We start from the raw sequence: 21,927 nt of genomic DNA on the forward strand, positions 1-21,927 counted from the left end.
TTGTGTATTCAATCCTATATTTTTCATACTTTGCCAGATCTCTGCGCACAGCTTTTTAGCTACTCATACTACACATTTCACACATGGCAATCTGCTTTTTAACAGTTTCTCAACAGATTGTTTATTCTTCTTTGGTAATTTGCCAAACTTGTGTCTAATATGTGATCCATCTACAGGTTTGTATGTGCTTAGTTGTAAAGCCTGCCACTTACAAAAAAAAAGCTATACCGGTGCATCTCAAAATTTTAATATCATTAAGTTAATTTATTTCAGTAATTCTATTCAAAAAGTGAGACTTGTATATTTTTTTAGATAGATGCATTACACACAGTGATATTTTTCAAGCTTTTTTTTATTTATTTTTGAAGATTATGGCTTGCAGCTAGTGAAAACCCAAAATTCAGTATTTCCGAAAATTAGAATATTACATAAGTCCAATAAAAAAAAAATTTAATACAAAAATATTGGCTTACTGAAAGTATGTCCAAATACAGTATAGTATGAACTAGACCAATACTTGGTTGGGGTTCCTTTTGCATTCCTGCATCAATGTGGCGTGGCACTGCAAGTGTGTTATGGAAGCCCAGGTTGCTTTATTAGCGGCCTTCAGCGTGTCTGTATTGTTTGGTCTGGTGTCCTCATCTTTCTCCTGACAATACCCCACAAATTCTGAGGTTTAGGTCAGGCGAGTTTGCTGGCCAATCAAGCACAGTGATACAATGGTCATTAAACTGGGTATTGGTACTTTTGGCAGTGTGGATAGTTGCCAAATCCTACTGGAAAATGAAATCAGCATCTACATAAATCTCGCCTGACGTAAACCCCATAGAGAATGTGTAGGGTATTGTCAGGAGGAAGATATGAGACACCAGACCCAACAATGCAGACGAGTTGAAAGCCACTATCGAAGCAACCTGGGCTTCCATAACACCTCAGCAGTGCCCGAGGTTGATCCCCTCCATGCCACGCCCCATTGATGCAGTAATTTGTGAAAAATGAGCCCCGACCAACTGTTGATATCGTGCATACTATGCTGTAAATGGACATACTTTTTCAGTAAACTAACATTTCTGTATTCAAATTCCTTTTTATTGGTCTTATGTAATATTCTAATTTTGAGATATTGAATTTTGGGTTTTCACTAGCTCAGGGTTTGACAAATTTGCTTGGAATCTAGGAGCCTGCTAAAAAAAGTTAGGAGCCAGAAAACGCACCCCGTCCCGACGCTCTTGCGCGCAGAAGCGAACACATACGTGAGCAGCGCCCGCATATGTAAACGGTGTTCAAACCACACGTGAGGTATCGCCGCAATTGGTAGAGCGAGAGCAATAATTCTATCCCTAGACCTCCTCGAACTCAAAACATGCAGCCTGTAGATTTTTTTAAAAGTCGCCATTAAAAATTTTAAAGGGTAAAAGTTTGTCGGCATTCCACGAGCGGACGCAATTTTGAAGCGTGACATGTTGGGTATGAATTTACTTGGCGTAACATTATCTTTCATAATATAAAAAAAATGGGGATAACTTTACTGTTGTCTTATTTTTTAATTAAAAAAAGTGGATTTTTTCCCCCAAAAAAAGTGCGCTTGTAAGACCGCTGCGCAAATACGGCGTGACAAGTATTGCAACAATCACCATTTTATTCTCTAGGGTGTTAGGATAAAAAAATATATAATGTTTGGGGGTTCTAATTAGAGGGAAGAAGATGGCAGTGAAAATAGTGAAAAATTATATTAGAATTGCTGTTTAACTTGTAATACCAACGGCCACCACCAGATGGCGCCAGCTCACACATCTGGTGGTAATAACTTGTAATACCAACGGCTCACCACCAGATGGTGCCAGCTCACAAAACAAAAAAATATTTTTATTTTTTACCCACCTTCCAAGCCAAGTCGCCAGGAGGCTATTTCTAGTCGCCATGGCGACCTGGCGACCGGGATTTGTCGAGCCCTGCACTAGCTGTAAGCCATAATAGTTAATTTAAAAAAAAAAATGCTTGAAATATATCACTGTGTAAAACATCTATTTAAAATATATATTTTAATCTGTCTTTTTTTTTTTTGGTCTCTGAAACTTTTTATACTAGAAAGTGTGAATGAATCGTTTTATTAGAGGCAAAATTGGTTTTATCTCATAGTTGAGGTTACGGGGCCAACCTTCCATTCTGCCTGCCAGAAGTTTTCAGCGGTAATATATATTTTTTCTTTGCAGTGATTTGTCATAAAATTGTGATTTAAAATGTAACTGCAGTCAAAACATTTTATAGGTTAGATCAGTGTTTCTCAACTCCAGTCCTCAAGGCACCCCAACAGGTCATGTTTTCAGAATTTCCCTTAGATGAAACAACTGTAGTAATTACTAATGCAGTGCAAAATAATGGTAAGCCTGAAAACATGGCCTAATTTTTGGTTAAATATAAAAGATATTACATTGAGTAAATGGATACCACACATGTCATTCTTTAAAATTGCACACCCCCTGGAACGGCGCCAAACTAAGCTAAAAATCTCCATAGACGACTCGTTAAAGGCCTTTACAGGTTACCATTTTAGAGTTACAAATGAGGTCTGGCACTTGAATTATTGCTCTCATTCTGATGTTCACCACAATAGTTAACCTGTTGTGCAATCAATCTCTCTTTACATATGTGTACGCATTTGCACACAAGTACAGTGGGGGTGCTTTTAAAGTGTGCCTTTTACAAAAGTTGTGTGAATTTTGGGTGAAAATACTTATAAATATACCCTTTTGCGTTAAAGGGACCTTCAGTCATTTTTTCAACTTTCCATCTATTAAACATTTTTTTTCTTCTGCCCGTAAGTAAATACCTTATACAGCTCACTTCCTGTTTCTTGTCTGGTAAAAAGCCTAGGCTTCTGATGACACACACAGCTCTCTCTTGTCAAAGTTTGCCAAGAAGGGAGGGCTAAGAGGGCCAATGAGAGTTGCAGAGCTGGAGGTGCGCCTCTGTGTAAATTCAGGAAGTGAACAAGGCAGCAGCTTCAGCTGCCCACAGTTAAAATGGTTGCAGCCAGACTCGGTGGAAAGAAATTTCTGCAGCATATTTGGCAAGTACTGAATCGCAGTGTGTTTTGTATATAGTGGTTGGAGGGAAGCTTCAGAATGACAACATTTTATACAAATTATGTGAGCAGACTGCAGTTCCTCTTTTAAGTGCTTCCAGATTCGATCAGCATGGAGGAGACTGATGAATGGAATTTCACCCTTCTCTTGCCGCCATCCACCCTGACTCACCCTGCAGTGACTGTGGGCTTATAGAGGAGCAAAGTGAGCCCTGAGGCTCACAAGAGGGATGCGGGTTGTGCATTGTTTCCCCCTAGGGGATATTTGGCAAGGAGCAGACAAAAGTAGCTGAATGTAGCACCTGGCAAAAACTCTCTAGGTAGGACACTAAAGACAAATAAGAATAGATGTAAAATGAGGCTACCACATAACTAAAGGAATACAACGGCACCCATAAAAATATTGGTTTTAATGCCATCATCTTCCATGTTTGCTGATGTCGGTCATCTGATACAGTTAATGAGGATGGTGCTGCTCAAAATAGCAGTAAGCAGCCAATAATCATAAGACCACCCAAGTTTGATATACCAGCTATAAATACCGCTGGTAATCTGTAGACGGGTAATTATTTCTGATAGATGTTATGATATTGTATTGATTTATGGCATATGTGTTAAATAATGTCAATGCTACTGTTAGCTGACATCTGCTTTCTTTGGGATTTGTTATTGAGTAAATAGTTAAAGGACAGCAGGCTTTTCCTAAGATGATTTATGAAAGCTCATTAATTTCTTCTTGAATACACGGGTGACCTAATTTCAAGAGGTGACAATATGTCCACAAGAAAATGTAGCACCATGCTTTATGGGCAGCCAACAGTGAGATATAGCTCACCTTTTTTTTTTTTTCACAATATTAAAGCCATAGCTCCCATTTGTACATTTTTAGTCAAAGGATAAACATACATTGTTCATGGTAACACACAAAGGATGTTTGAATAAATAATAGATGCAATATATGTGATATTTTATCACAACAAATTCTTCATGGTTACATTCTCTCTTGTCGGTTTTGTTTACATTATTTTCCCCAACACAATTTAATTACTGTGTTTTAAAAAGAAACTTCAGACAAAAAATAAGCACCTTGTTTGAGTTATATTGGCCTCTGCCTGTTTATAATCCTTTTATCTTTCTTTGCAGCCAGATGTTGCTTTTAATCAGGATTGTGCACAATATGACTACTTTACTTTGAAGACAATCCAGTTTTCCAAATCTTTGATTGTCTATGTAAGAGTCTCAATCCTACCTTGTGACAATAACCCTGAAGTCTACTTGACTTGTGTTTGCTCTCCTAACACCTACCCCTCCCAAAGCCAATGCATAAAGTATTGCATACAGGAGACACTGCAGGCATGGCTTTTGGGTAGCTTTGCTCTGTCTCTTTGCCATTTCAACAGCCTGTGCAGGTGACTAAAACTACTTGACCTTCTGTTAAAATAAACTGGATGAAGTGTTACCTATGGCGATAATCTTGCTTGGAAGAACCACCTATGCTCCACCTTCTTAAAGGCAGATTAGATCACCAAATCCTGTCCCATTTCCCAATTATTTTGAGAAATAGTAGAGGGATTAATATATTCCTCTGCTCTATTCACTTGTAATATCAAATGTCTCTCCCATTCTTTCATACTTGCTTTACTAACCCAAGTTTGTTTCACAAGAAGCCTTCAAAGTTTGGCTTTCATGGCATCCCAAACTATCCAGGGAATCGCTCCACCTTAAAAAATCGAGAGAATAGAGGACAGAAATAAAATCACTCTCCAATCTTATGACGTATCTCTATAATCACTTTTACATTGTATTACCTAATGAGCGTGATCAGGGGTTCCCCTAGCCAGATAATACGTTTTATAATCTAATGATATAAGGAGAGAACTGCTAAATCCTAGACAAAGTTGTATGCGCCTTTAAAAAAAAAACAGGAGTAGTTCTTCATCGGGTGTATCATACGGCATACATCTATTAACCCAAGCTCCTGCAATATTTTGTTAAAAGGAGACAGACGGGTTGATTTACTAAAACTGGATAGTGCAATATCTGGTACAGCTCTGCATGGTAGCCAATCCTCCTAATTTCAGCTTGTTCAATTTAAGCTTTGACAAAAAAAAATGGAAGCTGATTGGTTTCTCTGCAGAGCTGTACCAGATGTATGTGTACATCTTGCATTTTTCTAACTATATAGCCAACATATGGTTTATATCCCTGGGGAAAGGTGTTGACCTTTAAGTGGAACTTTACTTCCTACATTTTTGTTTATGTGGGCCTCCCACATTATCTTAACATTGGATAGAACAGTCTGGATTTTGCAGATACATGTATATCATCCACAACTGAAGACATACCTTGGTTTGTCTTTAGGGTGTTTTTCTTGATGCATCTGCTGGGGATTTTTTTTTTTTTTTTTTTTAACATTAAAAGGGGGATTTTAGTTTATATATTGGCCATTTTTTTTTCCGGATCACGGATCAATGATGATCTGTTGCACCCCTAGTAGCATGTTGCATCAATTTTCTCCTTACAGTGCCCAAGGGGTACCTCAGGTTTTTCACATTGCCAGAGAACTTTTCAGTTTTGAATTATTACTTGTTTTATTAATATTTTAGCTTTTCACGTTACTGCTATACAAATGAGCAGGGCTTTTTCCCCTCCGTGAATAGGTCCAGGAACTCCCTCCCCCCATCCAAGTCACCCCTTTTTCTCTGTCCCTACCCATCTTTGTGCACCATCCCTTGGTTCCTCCACCTACCCACCTTTCAGTACTACCCTTTTTTAGAGAATACAGAACCAAGTATCATTTATGGTGCTAGGTAATTTCTACGGAATTTGTTAACAAGAAAAGCAGTAAAATGGATCCCCTGCAGCCTGTAACAATAGACCCCCTAAGCAATAATGAATCCCAAGCAACAATTGATTCTCCAACCCCCACAAGCAACAGACCTTCCCGGCAACCATATACCCACCTGAAAAATATAGATCCCCTCCAGTGACAATAGAGCCTCGTTCCTCAGTAATCCCGCTGAAAAAAAAAACCTGCAAATGACAAATGGTAAACTATACCTAAAGTAGAAACAAATACATTTATAAAGAAGTGGGGGAAAAAAAGAAACCTAGTTGCTGTTTGCGTGTTTGTTGTTTTTTTTTATGGCTTTTCTGATATTTTGTTAATGTGTGTTTGTTTGTGTTTTACCTTTTTATAAAAAAAAAAAAAAAAAAAATAATCTGTGTGCTGTTTCTTGGTGGTCTGCTCTATGGTAGACAGTTACTTTTTTACTTTTCCTTATCAACAGATGCAGAGCCTGTGTCTTCAAAAAAGAAGTGCACAATTTATACTGCAGAACCCATCTGTTTTTCATTAAAGAAAACTAAAGACATTTAACATCCTCCAAATAAGATGAATATTGCTTTCAAGGCCATTATGCAGAACATTTGTACCGACCTGTGTTCATCTAGCAGGGAGAATCAGTAGTGGTGGGTGTTGTCATAGAAACCACTAAGATGATGCATTTGTGGTCTGAGCAAAATGTGCCATTAATACATTTATAAATGAGTCAAAAAAAATACCTCAAGGCAAATGCCATGGGTAATAAGATTGGCACCCAGTATTTATTAAAATAGTCAGGCTAGACATAATCATGAAAAAGATTGTGTTGTCATATCATGTATGTTGTTTGTAATTTTGTATGAATTATTATTTTATGCTAGTATAAAAACCTATATTAAAAAAAATGAATATTTTACCAAAAGAGTAGTTGATGCTTGGAACATAATTCCAACAGAGGTAGTGTCAGACCCGTGCATATTTTTTTTTTTTCCTTCTTTCTTCTTTCCTCCTTTTTTTTTTTTGGACCAGAAAATAATTAAAGCGGGGCTTCACCCAAAAATAAACATTCTGACATTAGCTATATGCCTCCAGCATACTGCTAACATCTGCAGTATGCGGTTTTTTTTTTGTACTTATCGTTATACGAGCCATTGTTATCCGGCTTATACCCGAAGTCACACTCGGGTGTTTACGGCGCCTGCGCAGTCAGCTCTACACGGCAGGCGCCGTAAACGCCCGAGTGTGACTTTGTGTATTTTCGGAAGGGGTGACGTGCCTTAGCAGCCGTCAATCATCTCCTCCTCGCTTAGAAACGCCCATTCCCCGCAGGATTCCCCGCTCGGAGCCGGTAAACAAGGGCTCATATAACGATAATTGCAAAAAAAAAAAACAGCATACTGCAGATGTTAGCAGTATGCTGGAGCGAATGTGAAAAAGTGAATGAAATAAATGATGGTGACTGCACTGTGTGAGGAAGTGGAAAGAGCAGATGCACAGGGAAGTGAATGGCAAAAACCCACCACTGAGTAATCGCTAAAACCAGTGAGGGTGGGAGGTCTGTGGGTCAGTAATGGTGAACAGCAATAAGCATAAATTAAATATTAACATATACTATAATTAAATCAAATAGTACGTCGTCCGTGAATCGGGATTTACGTTGTTTACGTCCACGTCGAAATCAATAGGCCCGTACGGCGTACTTAGCCGCAATGCACACTGGGAAATGTAGTGGCCCGGCGAATGCGCAGTAAAAAAAAACATAAAAACCGTGAGGTCAATCGCTATTAACATAAAACACGCCCCCCTCAAACATTTGAATTGGGCGCCCTTACGCCCGCCGATTCGGGCTACGCCGACGTAACTTGGCAGGCAAGTACATTGTGAATCATGTACTTGCCTCGCTAACTTACGGCGGCGTAGCTTATTTCCCTAAGCTTCGCCGCCACAAAGTTACGCGAACGTACCTGAATCTACCTAATGGTGTCCAAGTGAAACCAGTCGGTTTTGAACCAGGTGTGAGCAGCCACGTATCTGGAGTGGAAGTTCAGAAGAGAAAAAAACATTTACGACATTACAACAATCAAAGAGATTGTACCGCCTGTGATAGCTCCCACCCTGTTGCACCAACAGGTGCTGGCTCTGCACTAATCCATGGAAAGAAGGAACATCCTAGACTGCCGCACTCTGTTGAAGCAAATTTTATTTGAAAATTCCAAAGGATAAAATCCAAAAATGCAAAGATATAATCCAAAAACAATGACAAATGGTGGATATACAGGGACAAATGGATGACGCTTTTCACATCATAATTTGATGCTTACTCCATAGCTCATGAGTAATCATCAAATTATGATGTGAGATGCATTAGCCCAAAAAAATTCGCTTCAACAGAGTGCGGCAGTCCAGGATGTTCCTTCTTTCCACATTACAACAAACTAAACACAATAATCTACAAACAGCCCCCCCAAATGCCCCTGCCCATTGCAATGAATGAAAAGCGCATCCGAAACACCGCAGGGGTTAAGTTACGCTAATGCGCCGCTAAAATGAGCTGTACTTTAGTGCTAATACACAGGCGGCCCCAGTGTGAAAGGGGTCTTAGAATAGTTCACTCCTGTTAAAGGAAATGGCCTTATCTACAGAAATACATTTTTCCATAGTTATACAATCTAGGACTAAGTGAAGCTGTACCTGAAATAACTACAAGTTACTTTAAATCTTTACAAAAGTGGAAGAACATGCTAGCACTTAAAGAAAATTGATTGTGTGGAAAGGGGATTTTTTTTATACCTCTTGTGTACATAGAATGAACAGAAGTTATTTTTTTTTCTTTTTTTTTTTTTTACCCCCACTTCAGACTCCACCGACCATGAGACCCGCTCACCATCAGATTGCTTATAATGTCTGTTTTGGTTTCGCATCATTTGTGGGGCATTTTTTTTTTTTTTTTTTTTTACTCCATATCCAAAAGGAGCAGATATATATTTCATTTGCATTTACAGGTTTCCTTCCTTAATTATTTTATCCCTTCTACCCCGTCTCTTTTTTTTTTTTAGCAGGGTGATGAAGGCATTCAATTGAAATGTTATCGGCCAATTCATTTATTATTATTTAGCTACTTGTATAGCGCCGTTAATTTACGCAGCGCTTTACATATACATTGTACATTCACATCGGTCCCTACCCTCAAGGAGCTTACAATCTAAGGTCCCTAACTCGCATTCATATACTAGGTTAATTGGCTTCCGTCTAAAATTGGCCCTATCAGCATGTCTTTGGAGTCTGGGAGGAAACCCACGCAGGCACAGGGAGAACATGCAAACTCCAGGCAGGTAGTGTCATGGTCGGGATTTGAACCAGCGACCCTTTTTACTGTTAGGCGAGAGTGCTCCTCACTACACCACTGTGCCGCCCTATATATAGATAAATGTAGCTTTGCTCTGGCACCCCAGACTGCATTAAAGTGGAGTTCCACCCAAAAATGGAACTTCCACTTTTTGGAATCCTCCCCTCCTTTGGTGTCACATTTGGCACCTTTCAGGGGGGAGGAGGGAGCAGATACCTGGCATGGATCACTGCAGTGACCTACTCCACTTCCTGCACCTACACTGTCCTCCCCCGCTATCTTCTGGGAAACGTGCAGGTCCCAGAAGACAGCAGGGACCAGTGAGGACGTGCAGCGTGACTCGCGCATGCGCAGTAGGGTACCAGGTAGTGAAGCCTCAAGTCGCAAATATGTAGATATAAAGTAAATTTGTGTTACTTTGTGCTATGTTTTTCATTAACATTTTCTAGTTCTTGAAAATGATTTTACTTCTTGTAAAAGAAAAGACTGCACATGTCCTTTGAGCAATAATTAACTACCACATGCTGAATTTGGTGTTCATCATATGCATATCATGTAATGACTCATATATTTTGATGATCCCTGTATCAAATTTTAACAGCTGCATCTACCCCGATTTTAATATTTAGTAACGTCGTACAGTTTGCCAAATTGTCGAACTCACATCTGTTTTATGAGTGACACCAAGTGCCAAGAACTTAACCTTAAGTATAGTGTCCTGGATAATTCAAATAGTTGTATGGTTAAGTCAGCACAACAATTTTGATCTTGTGTCCGTTTACTTTTATTATTTTTAGCCCCGGTCTGTAATTCCTGTTGACCATAAAACTCTGGAATGATTTCTCGGGATTATCTCAGAATCCATATTATTCCTTTTCATGGACATGTATCCATGCTTAGAAAAACACAAATGTATACATTCACTACAAAAGCCAGCATACACTTAGAAAGATGGCTCTTTTATGTTCTAGAACTACAGAGGCATCATACACAAATGCATGGGGCGTGCAAATATATATATATATATATATATATAATTAGTGCCAGTGTGCCATCATATTAAATGTTTAAACTTTAGAACCACTTTAAGGCAGGGCTCAACAATATCCGGGCGCCAGTTCGCAATTGCGACAAGAAATTGTGACCTTGCGCCCGCCAGTAATTGAGGCCGCGGCCTTGTGAAGTCCCAAGCTTCCTTCTGTGACCTGGCGCTATCTGGTGGTGGCCATTGGCATTACAAGTAAAACCAGTTCTTCTAATGTGTAATTTTTCACTGCCAACTCCTACCCTCTAATTAGAACCCCCAAACATTATATATATTTTTATTCTAACACCCTAGAGATTAATATGATTAAAGAGTGATCAGCGCTACAGTGTATGTGAAAAAACACAATAAAAAATAGGTAAAAGGCTGAGGAGCCAACACTCGGTGAACTGTGTAGTAATCAGATGGGCTACAGCAGCAAAAACATCCAAAAAGAAATCGGATGGGCTACATAATCGTAAGGGTGATTTCCTCAACCGAGAGAATATGAGGAACAGTGTATCAATAAACAATAAATTACTAAATAATATTGAAATATTAGAATAGTAAAATAATAAAAATTATTGTGCATCAAAATAGAAGAGGAAACCACTTGCCCCCTATGCGTATTTATCATCGGATGAAGGTAAGGGCAATGTGAGACTGCTATTGGAGTGATACACCTGGTTTAGAAGATTCATACATCCCACCCATTCCGTCTGAGCATCCCTATAGACTCTGCAGTTATCTGTGTCATTTTGATGCACAATAATTTTTATTTTAATATTCTAATATTTCAATATTATTTAGTAATTTATTGTTTATTGATACACTGTTCCTCATATTCTCTCGGTTGAGGAATTCACCCTTATGATTTGGCTACTGTAGCCCATCCGATAGGTTTCTTTTTGGATGTTTTTGCTGCTGTAGCCCATCTGATTACTACACAGTTCACTGAGTGTTGGCTCCTCAGCCTTTTACCTATTTTGTATTGTGTTTTTTCACATACACTGTAGCGCTGATCACTCTTTAATCATATATGTTTACGTTTTTTGTGCACCTTTTAGATTTAGCAGCTTCAGTTACTTATATACTCTTTTTGTTCACGTGGTACACGTTCAATTACTCGCAGTAGCGCAATAGACTTTTCCTATTATTTCACACCCTAGAGATTAAAATGGCGATAGTTTCAATACATTCTGTCATGCCGTATTTGCGCAGCGGTCTTACAAGCGCACTTTTTTGGGGAAAAATACACTTTTTTTAATTAAAAAATAAGACCACAGTAAAGTTATCCCAATTTTTTTTTATATTGTGAAAGATAATGTTACGCCGGATAAATTAATACCCAACATGTCACGCTTCAAAATTGCGCCTGCTCGTGGAATGCCGACAAACATTTACCCTTTAAAATCTCCATAGGTGACGTTTAAAAAATTCTACAGGTTGCATGTTTTGAGTTACAGGTCTAGGAGGTCTAGGGCTAGAATTATTGCTCTCACTCCAACGATCGCCGCGATGCCTCACGTGTGGTTTGAATACCGTTTACATATGCGGGCGCTACTCACGTATGTGTTCACTTCTGTGTACGAGCTCGTCGGGACGGGGTGCGTTTTCTGGCTCCTAACTTTTTTAGCTGGCTCCTAGATTCCAAGCAAATTTGTCAAACCCTGCTTTAAGGGATAATGCAACTTTTGCTATTAGTTGTACAAGGGTAACGGAGGTCTATAGATTGACAAGTGGGGAAATTCAATAAAGCTGCTGCTCCACTTTTTTTTTTTAGCATTAACCCCCATTAATTTTAGCATTAATGTTTTGCACCAAATTCATGAAGAGCTTGCAACCCTTTTCCCTTTTCTTTCTGACAACTTATTGTGTGCCAAAGTTCAGGTAGTTCTAAAATGTGCCACTTTTACATATTTGCACTGAATGCAACACTTTTACATTGTGTTGCATTGAATGCACTAAACGCAGAAGTGGAACTAATTGAGACCAACTTTTTTTTTTTTTTCCCCTAACTTAAAGCTCTAGGTCTGACTTGGCAGGGAGCATGTTAGATCAATATTACTGAGGCACGGTCAAATCAAGACACCACATCCCCTACAAAAATGCAAACAATGAGATGGGGAGGGTAACAAACCCTGGGATTTTAAAGGTGTCAAAATCAATAAATCAACATAGGTATAGTAAAAAAGTTTAACATATATCAACTTTAAAAATTGAACAAGCATAATATCCCAAAGGACATGAAAGGCTCAACATAAAGCCACAGAGAAACCTGTACTTAATTCGCCCTACATGTTTCGTTCTGATCGAGCTTCATCAGGAGCTATACAGGTCATGCTGAAAATGGAAAAACAATCCATAAGGAATAGAGCATTGAAATAGTGAATCAATACATATTGATTAAACTATAGGTTATTTTCAAAGAAAATACTTTGCACAATACATTAAGGAAAGTAGTGATAACAATATTAGATGCAGATACAAACGTATGTATGACAACAGATATTTGATATTGAACCTCAACTCTCCATTCTGGGCCTTTTTTAGTCCACAATGAGAATCAATAAGCAACAATGGTTTAAATTAAAATTCTACTGATTCAGTAAACTGCCCCTGCTTGCCAAGAACAGGCCCCGCAACTCCGATCCGCCCAAATAAACATCCAGGCTATAGTACATAAAAACGAAATCTGAATATATAGAGAAAGAGATCAAACAAACCGTTGCAGCTGAAAACAGCAGGCAAACCAATGCAAACAAGCTGAAGCATAGGAGTCCTAAACACAAAAGTATGGTATAAAAGGGTACCTTGGTCCTTTAAAGTTAAGGGTAGGGTCAATGCTGGGTAGCAAGGATAACTATGAAAGAGCAGGCTGGAAGTCGAAATGACAGTTGCCATCCAAATATCAACAGCATAGGTGCAGTCACGCCAGTAGCTGTTAAAAAACGGCAAAGAATAATGAAGATAGAAAGAAGCAGATTTAAACTGCATGTGAACCACAAATTAAATCAATGGACATTATGTCCAATAGATCACTCCCCCTGAGACCAAAATATGTCCATACCTGTATATCAGACGGATCTAGGAGCGGGTGTAAATGGGGACAGCTGTATCAACAGCCGTTCACTTCACCAAAGAAGCAGCAACGCCAGGGATAGCGGCCATCGCCACGCTTGTATGTACACACCCGGTGGCGTCTGACGTCACCACCGGGGGCGGGCTACTTTAGGATGCCTCCACGGGCCTATCTGGTTGGTATCCACGGACGCTGATCGCGTCGATCGGCTGTTGGTCACCTGGAGGGGAGTGCCGAGCGGTCGCACATGCGCAATGTCACGGCAGAGACGTCACAGATGGCGCCGATCCCATTGGCCCCATCTTGGAAGAGGGAAATCACCCTGGAAAGACAGGGGGAGCATGACACAACGCTGAGGCAAGGCGGGCCACCTACAAGGGCTAACAAATTGGACCCAACCAGAGTGTCAGAGGCATACAATAGGGATCACCCTGGGCAAGACAGAATTGACCAAATGACTACCAAACAGGTGCGCACCTAGTGCCCATATAGCTAACTGAATAAATGGAAGGACCGGTAAACAGGCACTGTGATAGCAAGCGGAAGCAATAACATAAACTCTCAGAAAAATATAGTTAATGAATTGTCTCCCATATGTTTAAAAAGGGCCAATAATTAAATTAAGGAATAATTGAGAAGAATCAAAAGCATTAATCTTTTCATTCCTTAAATGAGTAGGATGAACAGGACCTGAAACATGTTCCTGTCATGCTACAACCATAGAAGCATGTGGATCAAGCGCCCAGAGATTGGCGAGGTAGCCCAATATTGCATCATAATTATACACCAATTTGGCTGAATTTGAAGAAATGTTTTGACTACATGTCAATAACATTAACTATATAACCAAACCCAAACATGATCTTGGAAAATAAAAAGAGTAATAGTAATGAGGGAAGAAATGTGCTAGATGAAAAGAAATTAAAGAAAAGGTTTGAAACTAAATGCATTGTTGAGCCCTGGAAATCTCAGGGCAGATAACTGGTGTATCCACTTTGCTTCTTTCTGCAGGAGCAGTTTGTCAAAATCCCCCCCCCCCCCCCCACCCCGATCACCTGGAGGGATGTGTTCCAGTGCAGAGAATCGCATCTGGAGACTATCAAATTGATGGAGCAAATCGGTATGGCGACTAATCGGAGTTTCCATCTTCTTTTTTGAGATTAGGGATACATGGTCACGGATGCGGTGAAAGAAAGGCCTCTTAGTTTTGCCAATGTAAAAAGCATTGCATGTACATTGCATAATGTAAACTATACCCACTGATTGACAATTAACTGAAAAGTTGGGTTTGTAGATGCAACCATCCGGAAGCATAACTGGTAGATGCCGAATGGATGTATCTACAAAAGGGACAATTATGACAAGGTCTGGTGCCCCTCAATCTCATTGTAAATAGGTATCCGAGGAGAGTGGTGGCTGTGAACCAGTTTATCACAAAGAGAACGTGATCTACTGAAGGTGATTTCAGGGTAAGTACTCAAATGCTTGGATACCATGTCATCCCCCATCAACAGATACCAATATTTCTGTAGGATATCGCGTATCTGCTGATGGTGGCCAGAAAATGGTGTGAATAAGCTGTTGGGTTAGTAAATATTCCCAAACTGGGTCTCTTTTATGGCCTGCTGCTATTTTGCTTCTCGAAGGGAGGAAAAAAGCATCTCCAAGCTATGTGCAGAAAGATAACAAGGTTTATAAGCTGCTTAGAAGGTTTCACTTAAATTTTTACTGCTTGCCCTTCCTCCCTACACACACACAGCCTGGTACAGATGCATTTCTTTTTAAACAATCGTACAGATTGTAATGTACATAGATTTGCAAAACAATGGGACAGAGTAAGACCCCTTTCACACTGGGGCGTTTTTCGGGCGTTTTTTAGGCGCTTTGGCGTTTAAAAAAAGCCTGTAAAGCGCCTGAAAGAAGCCTCATCTGCAATCCCAATGTGAAAGTCCAAGTGCTTTCAGAGGCCTTTCACACTGCCAGCGCCCGAAAAACGCTGGTAAAGCGCTGCTAAGATCCCTTTCACACTGAGGCGCTTTTCAGGCGCTTTGGCGTTAAAAAAAAGCTTCCTCAATGGGAAGGGGGCTTTGGGAGCGGTGTATTAACCGCTCCTAAAGCGCTGCAAAGAAGCTGCATGCAGGACTTTTTTTGACGCACTGCCAGCTCAGCGCCTCAGTGTGAAAGCACTCAGGCTTTCACATTGGGATTGCAGATGCAGCTTCTTTCAGGCGCTTTTTTTAACGCTAAGACCACTTTCACACTGGGGTGTTTTTCAGGCGCTTTAATGTGAAAGCACTCGAGCTTTCACATTGGGATTGCAGATGCAGCTTCTTTCAGGCATTTTACAGGCGCTTTTTTAACGCTAAAGCGTTTGAAAAATGCCCCAGTGTGAAAGGGCCCTAATATTCAAGTTTGTCTGGCCCTGGGTGTGTTTTTTTTTTTGTTTGCAGCTTGAGAACGCCTTTGCCACTTACAGCTCCTAAAAGCCTGTGTGTGCGCATGAGGCCGTAGAATAACTTGGCTGCAAAATAAAAAGAAAAACATGCTGGTAAAGACAGTTGTAAAAACGCCCTGTGTGCATGAGGCCTTATGATAAAAAGTATCCAAATGCTGTGATATCTAATCCTCAAATTTATTTATTTTTGTTCATGACTAATATATCGGTTCTTGAATCCTTAACATTATAAACATGTGTGAATGTTACCCATACCTCTCCCATGTACATTTTTTCCAGATAAAGCTATGGTCACAATGTTGGACTTCGCAGAGTGTTGGCTGTTTCAAATTTTCACTAATTGTATCACCAAATGTATTTATTAATTTCATTAGTCAACTAACCTTTTTCAAATTGATTAGAACGTTGTCTTCTAGATATCCTCCAATTTTCTAGTAAAGGTTGCGAGTTTCCTGTTCTTTGATATGTGACAAATAACAGGAAGTACAGGCTAGTCCAAATGTTGACATGAGTTAAAATATCTCTGCAATGTTCACACTTCCTGTGACAGGAAGGGTTAATTTTCCAGGAGGGATTTTTTGGCATCCACAAGGTCACATTAAATGGCTTTAGTTTAGGATTCCTGAAAATAAATTGTGTTCGATTGGAAGGGTTGTTTCTTTTAATAATGAAGTTCTATATTTTACTCCTTAAAATTTTAAAATGTATTTCTCTGAATGAATGGATTCTTAGTAAGGTGTAAGCCTAATTATGACTATAACTGAATAAAAGTGATCGGTGAAGACCAAGGGTTATAAATTACAACATTGAACAAGATTGCCTCGTGATTCCTCTGTAGTGACATTTATAAAGAGACATGCAAAATGATCCTAATGCCTAATCCTATTGTACTTCCTACACAATTCTCCGGTGGTTATCCACTTGAAAGTTTTCAGAGTGGTGAACACACTTTTTTCGGAAATTGCTGTGGAATGGTAAGGCCCCCAGGATCAGGCTGGAGCAGCTCCAACGTGCTAAGGATAGCTGAGGGTTGGCGGTTCCCAACCCTTGGCTGTACTACATTGCTGTCCAGTTGCCACATTTGGTGGGCTCTATGGCCCAGGATCTGGTGGGCTCGGCGGCACGGCTGATGCTGTTTGCTTCAGGAGCTGAGACCATTCCCCTGGGCCTGGAGGCACAGATGTTTCTTAGGTCCAATAAACTGAACCCGACGATGGCGTTAACTCAAAAAATATGGAACAAGGGTAGGCAGCTCCAGGGGGTGCAGGAATTCACTGATCATAGCCCCATATGGGATAACTGTTCATACACGGAGCTGGCTAAATTGCAACAGGGGCCCCGGTGGAAGGCCCATGGGTTGATAATTCTATCTCATATATTTCTCAATGGTAGGCTGTTATCATTCTCTGAACTGCAGGCTCGCTTTGAACTGCCGGCCACTATGTGGTTCTCCTATCTTTAGCTTAGGCACGCTGTGGCGGCGCAGGGGGATGCGGGGAGTGGACGATGTCACCCACTCCGGTATTCCACTTGCTGCAATCTACCTCTGAGACCAAAGGAATTATATCCCAATGCTACCAGATGTTACTGTCTGAACATCTGGGGGCGTACCCATGTAGGGCTTTCTCTGCTTGGGAACGAGACCTAGGCCAGATTACGGGTGACCAGTGGGAGGAGGCTCTTCAGTCCCTAACTTCTTGTTCCCTGAATGTGGCACAAAAAGTTTCTCAATTATACATATTGTTGAGGGTGCACTGCACTCCGGTAAGACTGCATAGGATGGGTAGGCTGGCGGACCCGTTGTGCTGCCGTTGTCAACAGCACGATGGGGACCTTATTCATCTTCTATGGCGGTGCCCGAAGTTGCACAATGACTAAGAGCACGGAGTGATGGTAGCATCTTTTCTTTTAACCACTTCAGCCCCGGACCATTTGGCTGCCCAAAGACCAGAGCACTTTTTGCAATTCGACACTGCGTTGCTTTATGGTCTTGAATGAATTTATTAGAAAAAAAATACTCTTGTGTGTGCAAATGAACAAATCTTTGTTGGAATCAATGGCCGCATTTGTGGGAGTATTTTGTAGTATAGTGTCCTATATAAAATGTTGATTCTGAAAGGAAAGCAAGATTTTGAAATGGTAAAGCAGAGGGACTAGCAGGATCACCAGGTATTTCACACAAAGGATGAAATACAAAGAGAACAGGATACTTTTTAACACGGGTATATGATGCAACAGACAGTCTACGAAATTTTGGGGTAACAATCTTTAAAGGGTAAGGTGAACTTGCACAGGACCCCCTCCACTACCATCCAGGTCAGCAGGACTGTGGAGGGTGAGATCTCCCATTCTGAGCCCTGGTATAACTGCGTCTGGGCCTTTGAAATTCCTGCAGCTGAATCTCCAAAACGTTCCCTGTCAGGAGGGACGTTTTGGAGTGGCGCAATCACATGGGCAGTGCCAGCCAATCAGAACATACGTAGCCTGTCCTGTCAGCAGGGAAGAAGACGTGTGAATGCCGGGGGGGGGGGAGGGGTCCAAGCACCGGACCCCTGAAGCGGCTATACCGGGGCTCAGAACGGGAGATCGCCGTGCAACAGGTCAGTAGGACTGGGGGGGAGAGATATAAGGAGGGCATCTTGTGTAAGTTCACCTTGCAGATTTCTTTTTTTATAAAGGTGAACTTACACTTTAAAGTGTAACTACAGCCCAAGCTCGCTCTTTTTAGCTTCGACAACAATGGGGAAGAATTGGAACTTTTGGCTGAATTTTCTTCACTTCCTGTCTTTTTAGTTGTATTGGAGAGATCTTGGTAACTGTGGTCAGAAGGGAATGCAGGAACATCCATCTCATTGACAGGATTGCAGACGGCAATAAAAAAAAAACTGACGATAGTTCCAAAAAAAAAACATTTTAGCTGGAGGAACACTTCAAATGAGAGTCCTTTTTTTGACTAATTACAGTAGTACCTCGGATTGCGAGTAACATGGTTAATGAGCGTTTTCGCAATACGAGCTATTTGAACCATTAATGGTATACAAATACCATTAATGGTGATTATAGCTATGTTTTTTTTTTTTTTTTTCTTAGCTGAAAGGTTCTTCATCATTGCAGAGTATGTAGGCCTCTGACAGCCAGCCAGTCAGTCGGGCAGACAGACATGGTGAAAGGGATTGCTGACTATGCTGTTTTTTTGTCAGACGCACTGGAGCAGCTGAATGTTGGGGGTGGGGACAACATATGTAGTAAATGATCTCTGCACACAAGTCTGAGCTTGGCAGAAAGTAGCACTATACGAGTACCTGCTGCTTATCCAAAAATGTACATATTTGACCTCTCTTGTGTTTATCTTTTTAGTAATTGTTAAGCACATGTAAAAATGGAATTGTGAGGTCGTGTGCACTAGTACACCTGTACAAACAATGGCTAAAAAACTAGGACACATGCAGTCTTATGTCTGTTAGAGGTTATTCAAAAGCTAAACATTTTTCCTTGACAAATAATATAACAGTAAGGCTTCATTTCCATGGACGGTTTAAACGGGCTGTAAAGCTAGTACAGACGCCAGGAGATTTTTTTCCCGCGTCTTGCATTGAATATAATGCACGTTTTGCCGCGCTAGTTTTCAGCCGCGTTTTTCTGTTTCTATTCAAAATCAATGGTTCCCTATGGGAGCCATTGATTTGAATAGAGGTTGCACCAGAAGTCTGATCAAGATGATCCAACTTGCGGGGCGACTAGTGTGCAGAGAATCTTGAAGGGGAACCCCGCGCAAATGAAAAAAAAAATTGTGTGAGGGTCCCCCCCCCCCCGCGGTCTGGTATGGATTTTAAGCTGGCTAATAAATTATTTTAAAAACCTGTGTTGTGTTTTTATTTTATTGACACTTTTTTCCTCCCGGTGAATGGGTAGGGGTACGATGTACCCCATACTCATTCACGTAGGGTGGGGGGCCGGGATCTGGGGGCCCCCTTATTAAAGGGGGCCCCCAGATTCCGATAAGCCCCCCGCCCGCAGACCCTGACAACCAAATGGGCACTGACTGGCAACATTATGGACAAAAATTGTGATGCCCAGAAATGCCACCCATCAGTATAATCAGTGCCACCCATCAGTGTTCATCATTGTCCATCAGTGCCGCATACCAGTGCCACCTATCAGTTCTCATCAGTACCCATCGGTGCCGCCTTATCAGTGTCAATCATTGAAGAAGAAAACGTATTTACAGAAAAAAATTTAACAGAAACAGACTTGTATTTATTTTTTTCTAAATCTTCAGTCTGCGATTTTTTTTTGCGCAACAAATAAAAAAAAAGAGGTGGTCAAATACACCAAAAGAAAGCTCTATTTGTGGCAAAAAAATGATAAAATTGTTTGGGTACAGCATGACCGTGCAATTGTCATTCAAATTGCGACCGCGCTGAAAGCTGAAAATTGGACTAGTCAGGAAGGTGCGTAAGTGCCTGGTATTGAAGTGGTTAAAGTATAGTGTTTTTTTTTTTCTTTTTTTTTTATCTTGGGCCTCATGTACACTACAGCTGTTAAACTGAAGTTTAGGAGCAGGTGGGCGTTTATTTCAGCAGCCCCTGAACTCTCCTTAATGTTGTCGAGGTTACTGGCACTTCTTTGAAAGCAGAAAAATCACATTCAGGACTGTAATTTACTGGCATTTCAAACACCAAATGCTTGTAACCATGGTAAACTGCATTTATTTGCATTTGCATTTTTATAAGCATTTTTAAATGGGGGAAAAAAGATTTGATAATTTTTTTAATCTAAAATTGTTGAAAAAACGACTTTCACCACATGCTGTTGCCTGCATCAATGCATGAGTCCAATAGTGATTGAACTCTGGCCCTCCCACGCAATTTTCTACGTCTTTAGAGCCACAGCAACATCAGGAGCATTTCCTCACACATGTTAATGATGGGATCCATAGTGTAAACACAAAATCTATCTAGAAGAACTCTGCTCTCTGATGCTGCTCTCTCTTCTCTCACAGAATGGCTGAAATAGTTAAAAATTTACTTGTTTTTCATTGCATTTTCATTGTGGGCATTCGGGAAGAGGTCTCCTGAGGTTCTTTAAGAAAAAAAAAAACCTAACCTAATGCTGCTAAACTTGCATTAAGTCGGTATGTAAAAGCTGTGAAACAGACGTTTTTCAATGTTGGTTTTCTCCCTTATGCTCACCTGAGCCCTCTCTCGATTCAGAGATGTGCACAGGTGCCCCTGGTGTCCCAGGTCTCTCTCTTCATTGGCTCAAACACGGTGAACCATTGAGGAGAGGTGGAGGCACAGCTCTGTGTCTTATGGTCGCATAGAATAGGGCTTGGGAGTGAGCGTGCACCAGTGCCCCTATAGAAGGTGGCTTGATAATTGGACACTGATCAGGGGGGGTGGGGGACCTGAGAAGTAGAAGATTGGGGTTGATCTGTGTAAAGCCGCTACACAGAGCAGGTAAGCATGACGTGTGTGTTTTGTTTTTTTTCAAACCTTTTGTATCACTTTTAAGTCTTTTTCAGACCTTGCATTATGCAATTTTCTGTCCGTCAATCCCTCCTGCATCAGTATTGTGTAATGCCGCTGGGGAGCACAGGGAGCCTTCCCCACCAGCAGAAAACGATTACGGCTGGCTGCTTTAGTTGCTGGCTCTGGAACAGGTGAAAAATAACCCGACAGGCTAGTTGTACTGAAGCTTTAGACTGGGTCAGACAGATCGAAATTCAGCCGGCTCAGCAGGAACCATTAACATTTTGATGGGCAGGCTGGTTGTACGGAAGGCAGCAGCCAGCAGTGGTCTTTGTATTCTACCGGTGGGGAAGGTTCCCCATGCTCCTTGCAGGCAGAGCACGCTAGCGCTGTGGGAGGAATCCTGTGGTTGAAGGAAAGAAAATTGCATAATGTATGGCCTGCATTACTGTGCAGTAGGATAACAATTGTTGATACTGTTAATGAGGAAGCCCCCCCCGCAATAAGAATGAATACAGAAATTGATATTCTAAAATTGAAATAATGGCTACAAGACTATAACTCAAATTGGTATGAATTGGCAGCTCTTTTTATTGTTTGATATTAATACATTTATTTATATCTATAACTTTGATATTTG

General features: G+C 40.7%; 1 protein-coding gene across 16 annotated transcripts in view; it reads left to right on the forward strand.

Moving 5' to 3' along the window:
• The window catches only part of MBNL2 (muscleblind like splicing regulator 2), a 220,804-nt gene that overhangs the window by 27,326 nt on the left and 171,551 nt on the right, over window positions 1-21,927 (forward strand). For 2 of the 16 annotated variants that reach the window (XM_040336109.1, XM_040336112.1), the window contains exon 1: window positions 14,422-14,481. The exons of the other annotated variants lie outside the window; for them this stretch is intronic. The gene's annotated coding sequence lies outside the window, so the exon portion shown is untranslated. Of the gene's footprint in view, window positions 1-14,421; window positions 14,482-21,927 lie in introns of those variants that run through there. 16 annotated transcript variants of the gene reach the window in all.

The sequence above is a fragment of the Rana temporaria genome, chromosome 2, assembly GCF_905171775.1.
Source record: "Rana temporaria chromosome 2, aRanTem1.1, whole genome shotgun sequence".
NCBI lineage: Eukaryota > Metazoa > Chordata > Amphibia > Anura > Ranidae > Rana > Rana temporaria.